We start from the raw sequence: 9,804 nt of genomic DNA, 5'->3' as shown, positions 1-9,804 counted from the left end.
AGAGGAGCACCAATAGGAAGGCGGCAAGGCCATGGTCCCGCCTCGTAATGTGCCAGGCCCCGCCCTCAATGAGGCAAGCGGCGCCTCCTACCTAGGAATTAAGGAGTTTGGGTCCGGGAAGGAGTGATTGACCCATTCCCGGGCTGGGAGGCTGGACTTGGGGGGTGGGGGGGGCCTGTGAATCCAACTGGCAGCCCCAGTTTTCCCACCTGAAATGTGGGAATGAAATATTAAAGGTGGAAGTGATGTGGATTCCTTCATTTGTTCAAGAAACATTTGAGCCAGGCGCTGAGGATTGGACACTAACATTAGGGAAGGTGGCAGGCTCTGCTAATCTAGCTTCATGGGTCTGGGCTAGTGCTTAACCCATTTGTGCATCGATTGTCTCAACCCTGAAATGGACCAATTATAATAACCTCATGGGTTTTCTTGTTTTTTGTTTTTGAGATTTAATTGAGTTTATGCAGAACAGCCATATAAGTGTATGCTGGGGATTTTTTGTTTGTATCTTTGTTTTTTTGTTTTGGCCTTACCACACGGCTTGTGGTATCTTAGTTCCACACGCCCCCCCCGCCGCCCCCCCCGGGATGGAACCTGTGCACCCTGCAGTGGAAGCGAGGAATCCTAACCACTGGACCGCCAGGGAATTCCCTATGCTATTGTTAGTATGGGGGACTCACCCTAACACCGCCCTCCACCTCCCTCACTGGAAGGGCATGGAGGCTGGTTTGACACCTTGGGCCACCCTCATGGAGAGCTGAGGGTCCTGTAGTGTTGTGTGCATATTCATGATTTTGTGTGTGTGACTGTGATGTTGGGGTGATAGAGTGTGGAGGTTTTCATGTGTCTTTGTAGTGTCTCAGAACTCAAGCAAAGGTGTGTAGGTTTGTGTGTGGCTGTGTGAGCGTAGGTCAGGGGTGGTCCCCATGTGTGTGTCAGTGTGAGCCAGGCCAGTTGGGACATTGGTGTGTGGGTGTCTTTGTGTGTTCACGTGCCATTAGCTGCATGTGCATCTGTGATTGTACCAGCTTCTGGGCGTCTGTGTGTATGTAAGGCTGTGGAATTTGTCCCACAATTCTGAGGGCTGGGAGTAGGTGTGTCACATTTCTTTGATGTTCCATGCAATAAGGCAAGTGTGATTGCATGTCTGAACACCAGTGGGTTGATGACTGTGTTTGTGACACCTCATGTGTTCCCAACTTGTGGATAAATGATTGTGTCCCACTGTGAAAATGCATGTGACTGTTACACCCCATATCGGTCTGTGTGTGATTGTGTCTACCAGTGTGTGTCTGTGACTGTATGAATCTCTGACTTCATGTGTACATGGCTGTGCTCATGGCACCCTGTGTGTCTCTGACTGTGTGTGACTCTGTGTCCCAGCAATGGTATAAAGGTCTGACCATGCCAAGTCGGGGGATGGTCTCTGACGTTGTGGGACTCCATTGTGTAGTTGTGTCCAGCCATTGGTATGTGTTTGTAACACTGTGTGTCTCTGACTTGTATGGGTGACTTGTATAGGTGCCCCCCACCATCGATGTGTCAGTGACAGTATATGACACTGTGTGTGTCTGTGACTGTGCCTCAATATTGGTCGATTATGACTGTGTTGATCTGTCTGTGTGTGTGACAATGGTGTGTCCCTATGCCTCTGTGTATGACTGTCCACCCAACCATAGTGGGGGCTGTCGCTGTATTTGTAGCTCCCCGAGTGCATCTGTGTGTGGCTGTGTGTCTGATTCCCAGGGTCTACTCACGCTGGTTGTACCCACGAGTGTGTGTGAGAGACGCAGTGTCTGGGTCCCCGGATTTTACTTCTCCTCCCCTGTGTGTGGCAGGACTGTGATCCCTGGATAATTCCCTTGCCTCAGGGTATGGCAACACTGGAGATGGTGCAGCTGGCATCTGCCCCGTTGGCTGTAGGAGCTGGGCCTCCGGGCAGAGGAGGTGCCCGAGGCGTGGACGTGGCCACAGCCACCGCTCAATAACCACCCCTACCCGTCTCTATGGCAGGCCCCCCCTCCACCCACCGTGGTTCAGCCTCCTGGCTTCGTCTTGCACCAAAGGAGCTCCTAGGCGCTCAGCCAGCGCGCGTTCAGCAGCCTCCCGCCAGCCTGGGAGCGCGTTTGGACTCACGCAAACTCCTCCAGTGGGACTCCAGATGGTGCGGGGGCGGGGCTTGAGGGGGCGGGGCCACGCGGAAGAGGGGCGGGGCCTAATTTGCCTTGCCCCCTCCCCAGATGTGTAGCCATCCTCCTCTCCCTGGCCATCAGTACCCTTTGCTGGTACAACCTGCTCTCTGTGGAGACAATTAACATCAACCTCACTCTGTAAGGGTCAGCTGGGCCCAAGTGGACATTCTCCACTTCACTCCACCCCTATTCTATGCTCCTGTAGGGGTGGGGAGTCGGCAACATGGAGAAAGGGGGTGGACGCTGCTGAGGATGTCCAGAGGAGGGAGAGATCCCTCCAGGAAGGTTCTCTGAGTGAGGCTGGCCCAGCTAAGGGGCCTCATGGACCAGCCCACTCTCTGTCTCTACCTCAGCCCAGGCAGAGCCCAGACCTGGGCCTTGACCCCTCAAGGCCAGACCCCCAGCTGCCCTGTCCAGAGATATCCAGAGTGAGGGTCCACTGGTACCCCCATTCCTCCCATCCCATGGACTGTGGCTGATGACTCTGGTGACCTGGTCTGTGGTAGATGGGATCCAGCTGCGTGCGACTGGGGGGTCACATTCCCTCAATCCCCTGCCCACTTCTGAACCCTGCTCCCTTCAGACCTGGTGGTGATTCTCCACAACAGGAATCGGTTGTTCCCGTGTTACCATGTAGTTTCTCTCTTTGGCTTCTCCTGCTTCTATAAAGACCCTTGGAGACACCACCTCTCCCACTACCCTGCCCGCATGCGTTGAACATCTCCTGTGGGCTTGGTTACCATAAGCTCCAAGAGGACAGGGAGATTTTGGTTGTTTGTTTGGTGTGGTGTCCCCAGCATTAGGGATGGGGCCTGGAACATGGGAAGTGCTTAATAGATGTTGGCTACAAAAATGAGTAAACGAATGGGTGAATGTTCCTGAAGCTCACCCGAACCTTTAAAGCCTGCAAACGGTCCCTTGTGACAGCCCCATGTGACTGCCTTCGGCATGCCCGACTAATTACCCTGCCACTGCCTTCGCCCCTCTTTCTCCAGCCCCGGGACAGGCTGCATTACCTTGTAGAATTCTATGCCCATCTGTGTCTTTCACAGCCTTTTGTCAATTTTGGGCACTTGAGTCTGGGGGGGCATGTGAGGGCCTTCCTGCTCCTCTCTTGCATTCACCTTCCTCTCCTTCACTCCTGACCCCTCCCCCCCTTCTCCTGTCCACAGCTGGTTCCTGAGTATGGTGAGCTGCCCCCAAAACTCACCAGTGGCCTTGCTGGTGTGGCCATGGCTGGAGTCTATATAGCTGAAACCACTGCGATACGGTTCTAAAATTTGAGGGGTGATGACCGTGGCTATTGCTGGTCCTGGACATCCTTAACATTCTACGGATATACCGCATCCTGTCTGGGGCCTGAGGCAGGGAAGCCATCTCAGAGTACCCCAGAGCAGAGTGTGGGAAGGGATTGAAGCAATCTGGAAGAGCTTCCCTCAATCCTGCTGCAGCCTCAGACCCAGGGCCAAAATAGGGGAAGCTGTGCATAGGATCCTGAGGCTGTGTCCACCCCATCACGAGAAGGCTCAGAGTCACTCAACAAGCACTTATTGAGGGAATTCCCTGGCTGTCCAGTGGTTAGGACTCCACGCTTTCACTGCCAAGGGCCCAGGCTCAATCCTTGGTCGGGGAACTTAGATTCTGCAAGCTGGGTGGTGCGGCAAAAAACAAAACAAAACAAGCAAACAAACAAAAAACCACACACACACACACACAAAACACAAACATTTATTGAGAGCCTCCTTTGTAGCAGGCACCGTTCTAAGTGTTGAGGAAAAGCAGTAAGCAAAAAAAAAAAGATTCCTGACCTGGGGGAGCTGGCATTCTCGTGGAGGAGACAGAAAAAAGACCCATGTTCTTTTCTTAAAATAAATATTTATTTATTTATCTGTTTGTTTGTTTTTATTTTTGGCTGTGTTGGGTCTTCGTTACTGCACGCGGGCTTTCGGCGAGCGGGGGCTACTCTTCGTTGCGGTGCGCAGGCTTCTTATTGCGGTGGCTTCTCTTGTTGCAGAGCACAGGCTCTAGGCGCTTGGGCTTCAGTAGTTGCGGCACATGGTCGCAGGCTCTAGAGTGCAAGTTCAGTAGCTGTGCGTGGCACACGGGCTTCGTTGCTCCGCGGCATGTGGGATCTTCCCGGACCAGGGCTCGAACCCTTGTCCCCTGCATTGGCAGGCGGATTCTTAACCACTGCGCCACCAGAGAAGTCCGAAAGACCCATGTTCTATAGAAATATTTTCATAACTATATGCAGCTTGAAAAAATATTAAGTGCAACTTCAGAACTGTTTAGGATATGATTTTGTCTATCATCTTGTGAATCTTCAGTGATTTTGAACATAGAACATGTAACCTTTTGTAATTAACAGCAATTTTTAGTCCCTTTTTTGCTTGTGGGTAGAGCTTGATTCTTTGTGTTTTGTGTATTAATTTAGGTATTTGGATTTATGCCTTCCGTCATTCTGCCATCTCAAACAAAGCATCAGAATACTTTCATTAATTCAACAAATTAATTACTTAAAACAAATACGTGTTGTGTGCTAGATCCAGAAGGAAATATGAAATTAATTTGAAAAAGGAAAAGAAATTTAAGTTCTCCAAGTACTTAGAGTCTGTTTCCAAGAAAGGGTATATTTTCATGAAGTAAAAATGTAAAATGCTACGTGTAATTAACAAAAGGGCTGATATTAATAAACAGATTAAGAATTGTTTAAAAAGAAATATTTTATAGCTTGAGCTGTGCATGGTGATTACATGGGTGTATATGTATATAAAAATTCACTGAGCCCTCGATTAAGATGTGTGCATTTTACTTTAAGTAATATCTCAATTAAAAATACTTTAAAAGTGATAATTGATTCATTGAGCTATAATTTGTACACTTTTCTATATGTATGATATGCTTGTAAAGTCTATGTAAACACTTCACAACCATTAGGGTGGCCATTATCAAAAAAATAGAATCTAACAAGTGAAGAAAGTGAAACTCTTGTACACTCCTGGTGGGAATGTAAACTGGTTCAGCCACCATGGAAAACAGTATGGCAGTGCCTTAAAAAAATTAAAAATGGAATTACCATATGATTCAGTAATTCCACTTCTGGGTATATACCCCAAAGGACTGAAAGCAGGGACTTGAACAGATAGTCACACACCCATGTTCATAGCAGCATGATTCGCAATAGCCAAAGCAACTCAAGTGTCCATCAGCAGATGAATGGATAAACAAAATGTAGTATATACATACAATGGAATATTATTCAGCCTTAAGAAGGAAAGAAATTCTGACACATACTACAAATAGATAAACCTTAAGGACTTTATGCTAAACGAAATAAACCAATCACAAAGGGACAAATACTGTATGATTCCACTTATATGAGGTACCTAGAGAGTAATCAAATTATCATGGAGACAGAAAGTAGAATGATGGTTGCCAGGAGTTGGGGGAGGGGGAGAGTGGGGAATCACTGTTTAATGGGGGCAGAGTTTCAGTCCTGGAAGATGAAAAAAGTTCTGGAGATGGATGGTGGTGATGGCTGCACAAAAACATGAATGTACTTAATATCACAGAACTGTACACTTAAAAATAGTACATTTTATGTTATATATTTTACCACAATTTTGAAAAAGTCTACTTAAAAATGATAAGTGATAACAGAGAATAGTGAAGCAGAAGAAGGGAGGAGGTGCAAGAGGGGTTTGCAGTTTGAAACTGGCTGGTTAGGAGAAGGTGTCACTGAGCAGGTGATCTTTGAGTAAAGACCTGAAGGAGGTGAGTGAACCATCTGAAGATTTGGGGAACACTTTGGGCATAAGGAGCGACTGCAAAGGCCTTTGGAGTGGAGTGAACTGAGGGAAATACGAGGAGGTCAGAGTGGAGTGGGGGGGGGCTCCTGGGCTCCCCCAGAAAGCCCTGGTTTTAGGCTATTAATTACCCCAACAGATTAGCACATAAAATGGGGGGTTGGCAGTGGCAGAGGCTCCAGGCGATGACGTTTCTCCGCTCCCATAAAGCCACTTCTGCAATCCCTTGGCCTCCATGACACAGGGTGCTGGCAGGGGGACGGAAATATACAGCCACCCTTAGGATGCCTCCAGGACTCTGCGCAGCCGCAGCACATCTGCCATCGAGATTCCTGTGATAGGCCGATCTAAGAGGCACTACAGCCAATCAACTGCCGGTCCAGAAGGGCTTGCGCACCCTCCCCAGCACATTGACAGCCACGTGGGCAGCTGCTGGGAGTGCTACTGCCCTCTGCTGGGCGTGCCCAGCTATGAGTAGGCGCAGTTCGATCTGCTCAGCTGGGTCTGGGTGAAGGCACGCGTGGGCGGTGGTGGGCTCACCAACCTGGCCGCAGCCTTTAGAGCTCCCATTGTTCCTCTTCCTAGTGAGGCAGTTGCGGCTCTCATTTTCTAATTTATCCTTCCAGAAGTAGTTGATTCAAACACAGACATGCACTTTTTTTTGGGGGGGGGATTTTTTTTTTTTAAACACAAGAGCACAATAGTATGTGTGAAGTCCTGATGTAGACCCTTTAACACGCAGTCCTCAAAACAACTCAAAGAAAATAGCAGCTTCACAGTGGAGGATCCTGGCAGACATCACTTTAACCAAGGGGCCAAGGTTAACATCATCAGCAATAAGTCATAGTGACATCATAAGCCCTTGGTATGGGAAGGGAATATCACCTTTCTGGTATCCTTCTCACTAAAGCAAAATCCCCACTCTAATCAAGACAAACCAAATTGAGAGACAGGCTATAAAATTACTAACCAGTGCTCTTCAAAAGTGTCAAGGTCGTGAAAGACTAAGGGACTGTCACAGACCAAGGAGTCTAAGAAAACATGACAACTAAATGCCATGAGGGATCTTGGATTGGGTCCTGGAACAGAAAAAGGACATGAGTTAAAAAACTGGAGCCTGTAGTTTATTAATAGTATTGTGCCAAGGTTAATTTCTTAGTTTTGATAAGCGTACTATGGTTATGTAAGATGTCAACAGTAGGGGCAGGAGGGTGAAGGGTATTTGGGAACTCTCTGTGCTATTTTTTTTGCAACTTTTCTGTAAGCCTAAAATTATCTCCAAACAAAAAGTTAAAAAGAAACAAGCCTACTGAAGCGGACACTATTAATATGCCCATTTTCCAGAGGAGGAAACTCAACCACAGAGACGTTAAGACACCTGCCCGAGATCACACAGCCAGGAAGCACCAGGGTATGCCCCAAACCCATGGAATACGGATCCAGAGGCCCCCCCCCCACTCTTAACCACAGCACCACAGTGCCTTTATTTAATTGAAACAAAGTGCTGCATATTCTGCTGTCATCTTTGTCTGTCTCACGTGTTCCCTGTTGATAGATCTACAGGGTGACTTGTTATTAAAAGGCCACTGCAATAAATATGATTCTTCATACCTACACTTGTACTTCTTAGGAATATTCTAAAAAAGAGATTTGCTGGTTCAGAAGGTGTATTACATAGGTAGGGTTCTCCAGAAAAACAAAAAAAATGTATGTACATATACATATATATATTGATATATATGAGAGAGACGATTTATTATAAGGAATTGACTTATGTGATTATGGAGGCTGAGAAGTCCAAGTCCAAGATCTGCAGTTGGCAAGCTGGGGACCCAGGAGAGTAGATGATGTAGTTCCAGTCCAAGAACAAAGGTCTGAAAACCAGGAGCATCAACGGTATAAGTTCCAGTCCAAGAGCTGGCAGGCTTGAGACCAAAGAAAAGCTGGTGTTTCAGTTCCAGTCTGAAGGCAGGAAAAGACCCATGTCCCAGCTCAAGGCAGTCAGGCAGGAGGAGTTCCTTCTTACTGGACGGGGGAATCAGCCTTTTTGTTCTATTCAAGCCTCCAACTGATCTGATGAAGCCCATCCATACTGGGGAGGGCAATCTGTTTTACTCAGACTGCAAATTCAAATATTAATCTCATCCAAAAACACCCTTGAAGACATACCCAGAATAATGTTTGACCAAGTATCTGGGCACCCCCTGGCCCAGTTGACTTGACACGTAAAAGTAACCACCAGAAAAAGGAAGGACACTTATCATTTTGAAAACTATCAACAAACTGCCCATGCCCATCAACGATGTTCCCTAAGCCTCCCCAGCATTTGTTGTTATGAGGTGTTCTGATTTTTGCCAATCCGGGCCACTCTTTTATTTTTATTTTTTTCATTTTTTTGGCCACACCATGCGGCATGCAGGATCTTAGTTCCCCGACCAGGGATCAAACCCGCGCCTCCTGCAGTGGAAGCGCGGACTTTTAACCACTGGACCACCAGGGAAGTCCTGTGGAGGGGGCTTTTTATTTTTTAAATTTTATTATTATTTTTAAAAATTTATTTATTTTTGGCTGCGTTGGGTCTTCCTTGCTGCATGTGGGCTTTCTCTGGTTGCAGCGAGCGGGGGCTACTCTTCGTTGTGGTGCACGAGCTTCTTATTGCAGTCGCTTCTCTTGTTGCAGAGCACGGGCTCTAGGGCACGCAGGCTTCAGTAGCTGTGGCACGCGGGCTCAGTAGTTGTGGCTCGCAGGCTCTAGAGCGCAGGCTCAGTTGTTGTGGTGCACGGGCTTAGTTGCTCCGCGGCATGTGGGATCTTCCCGTACTAGGGATCAAACCCGTGTCCCCTGCATTGGCAGGTGGATTCTTAACCACTGCACCACAGGGGAAGTCCGAGGGGGCTTTTTAAAATCACTTATTCAAATGGAAGTTTTTATGGAGGCAGACGTACGTATCCACTGTCAGGTGCAAACACTTAAATGAATAGCTCCCTCCTGCCCATCCTCTCACAGTCTGGGGGTGTGGGATACATTATTTTAGAGCAGGTGGTCAGGGAGGGTCTCTCTGAAGAGGGGACATCTGAGCAGAGGAAATGAGGGAGAGGGCTCACAGGCATCTTGTGGACATGTGTCGAGGTGGAAGGGACTACAAAGATGAGAGCGTGCTTGGGCGCTCAAGAAATGCACGTGGAAGGATGTGGGAGCACCAGGAGCAGCGTGACCCCGGGGGAGTGACTTGGTTTCTCTGAACCTTTTCTTTATCTATAAAAGGGTCTAAGGGACTTCCCTGGCAGTCCAGTGGTTAAGACTCTGTGCTTCCAAAGCAAGGGGCTCCGGTTGATCCCTGGTGGAGCAACTAAGATCCCACATGCCCCACCACCCCGCCCCCCTCCCCCCAAAAAAGGGGTCTAAGACTTTCCCCCTCAAGAGGGTGGTGGTGAGGATTAAGTGAGATTGTGCCTGGCACAGTGCCTGGCATGGAGTGAGCCCTCCAGAAACAGAAGCCATCCGGGGAAGGGAGAGCTAGGTAGGGGGTGGGTTTGGGGGTGCTGGCAGACGTGGTCTGCCAAGATAGGCAAGTGAAGGGGATGAGACTCTCCCGGACACAGGCGCAGAGGTGTGTGTGTGTGTGTGTGTGTGTGTGTGTGTGTGTGTGTGTGTGTGTGTTAGTTCTGAGAGTCAGAAAGTTTCTGGGGGATCTCCTAAGATTGAGGAAAGGCAGAGCTTTTCTTTCATGACTGTCCTGGACTCTTCGAGAAAAGAAACTCTATTCCTTACTAAAGCCCATCCTTCTCATTCAGGTGGCAAACTGA

Source organism: Balaenoptera borealis, assembly GCF_965194805.1.
Source record: "Balaenoptera borealis genome assembly, chromosome: 2".
Taxonomy (NCBI): Eukaryota; Metazoa; Chordata; class Mammalia; order Artiodactyla; family Balaenopteridae; genus Balaenoptera; species Balaenoptera borealis.
Note: the sequence above shows the minus strand (reverse complement) of the source record.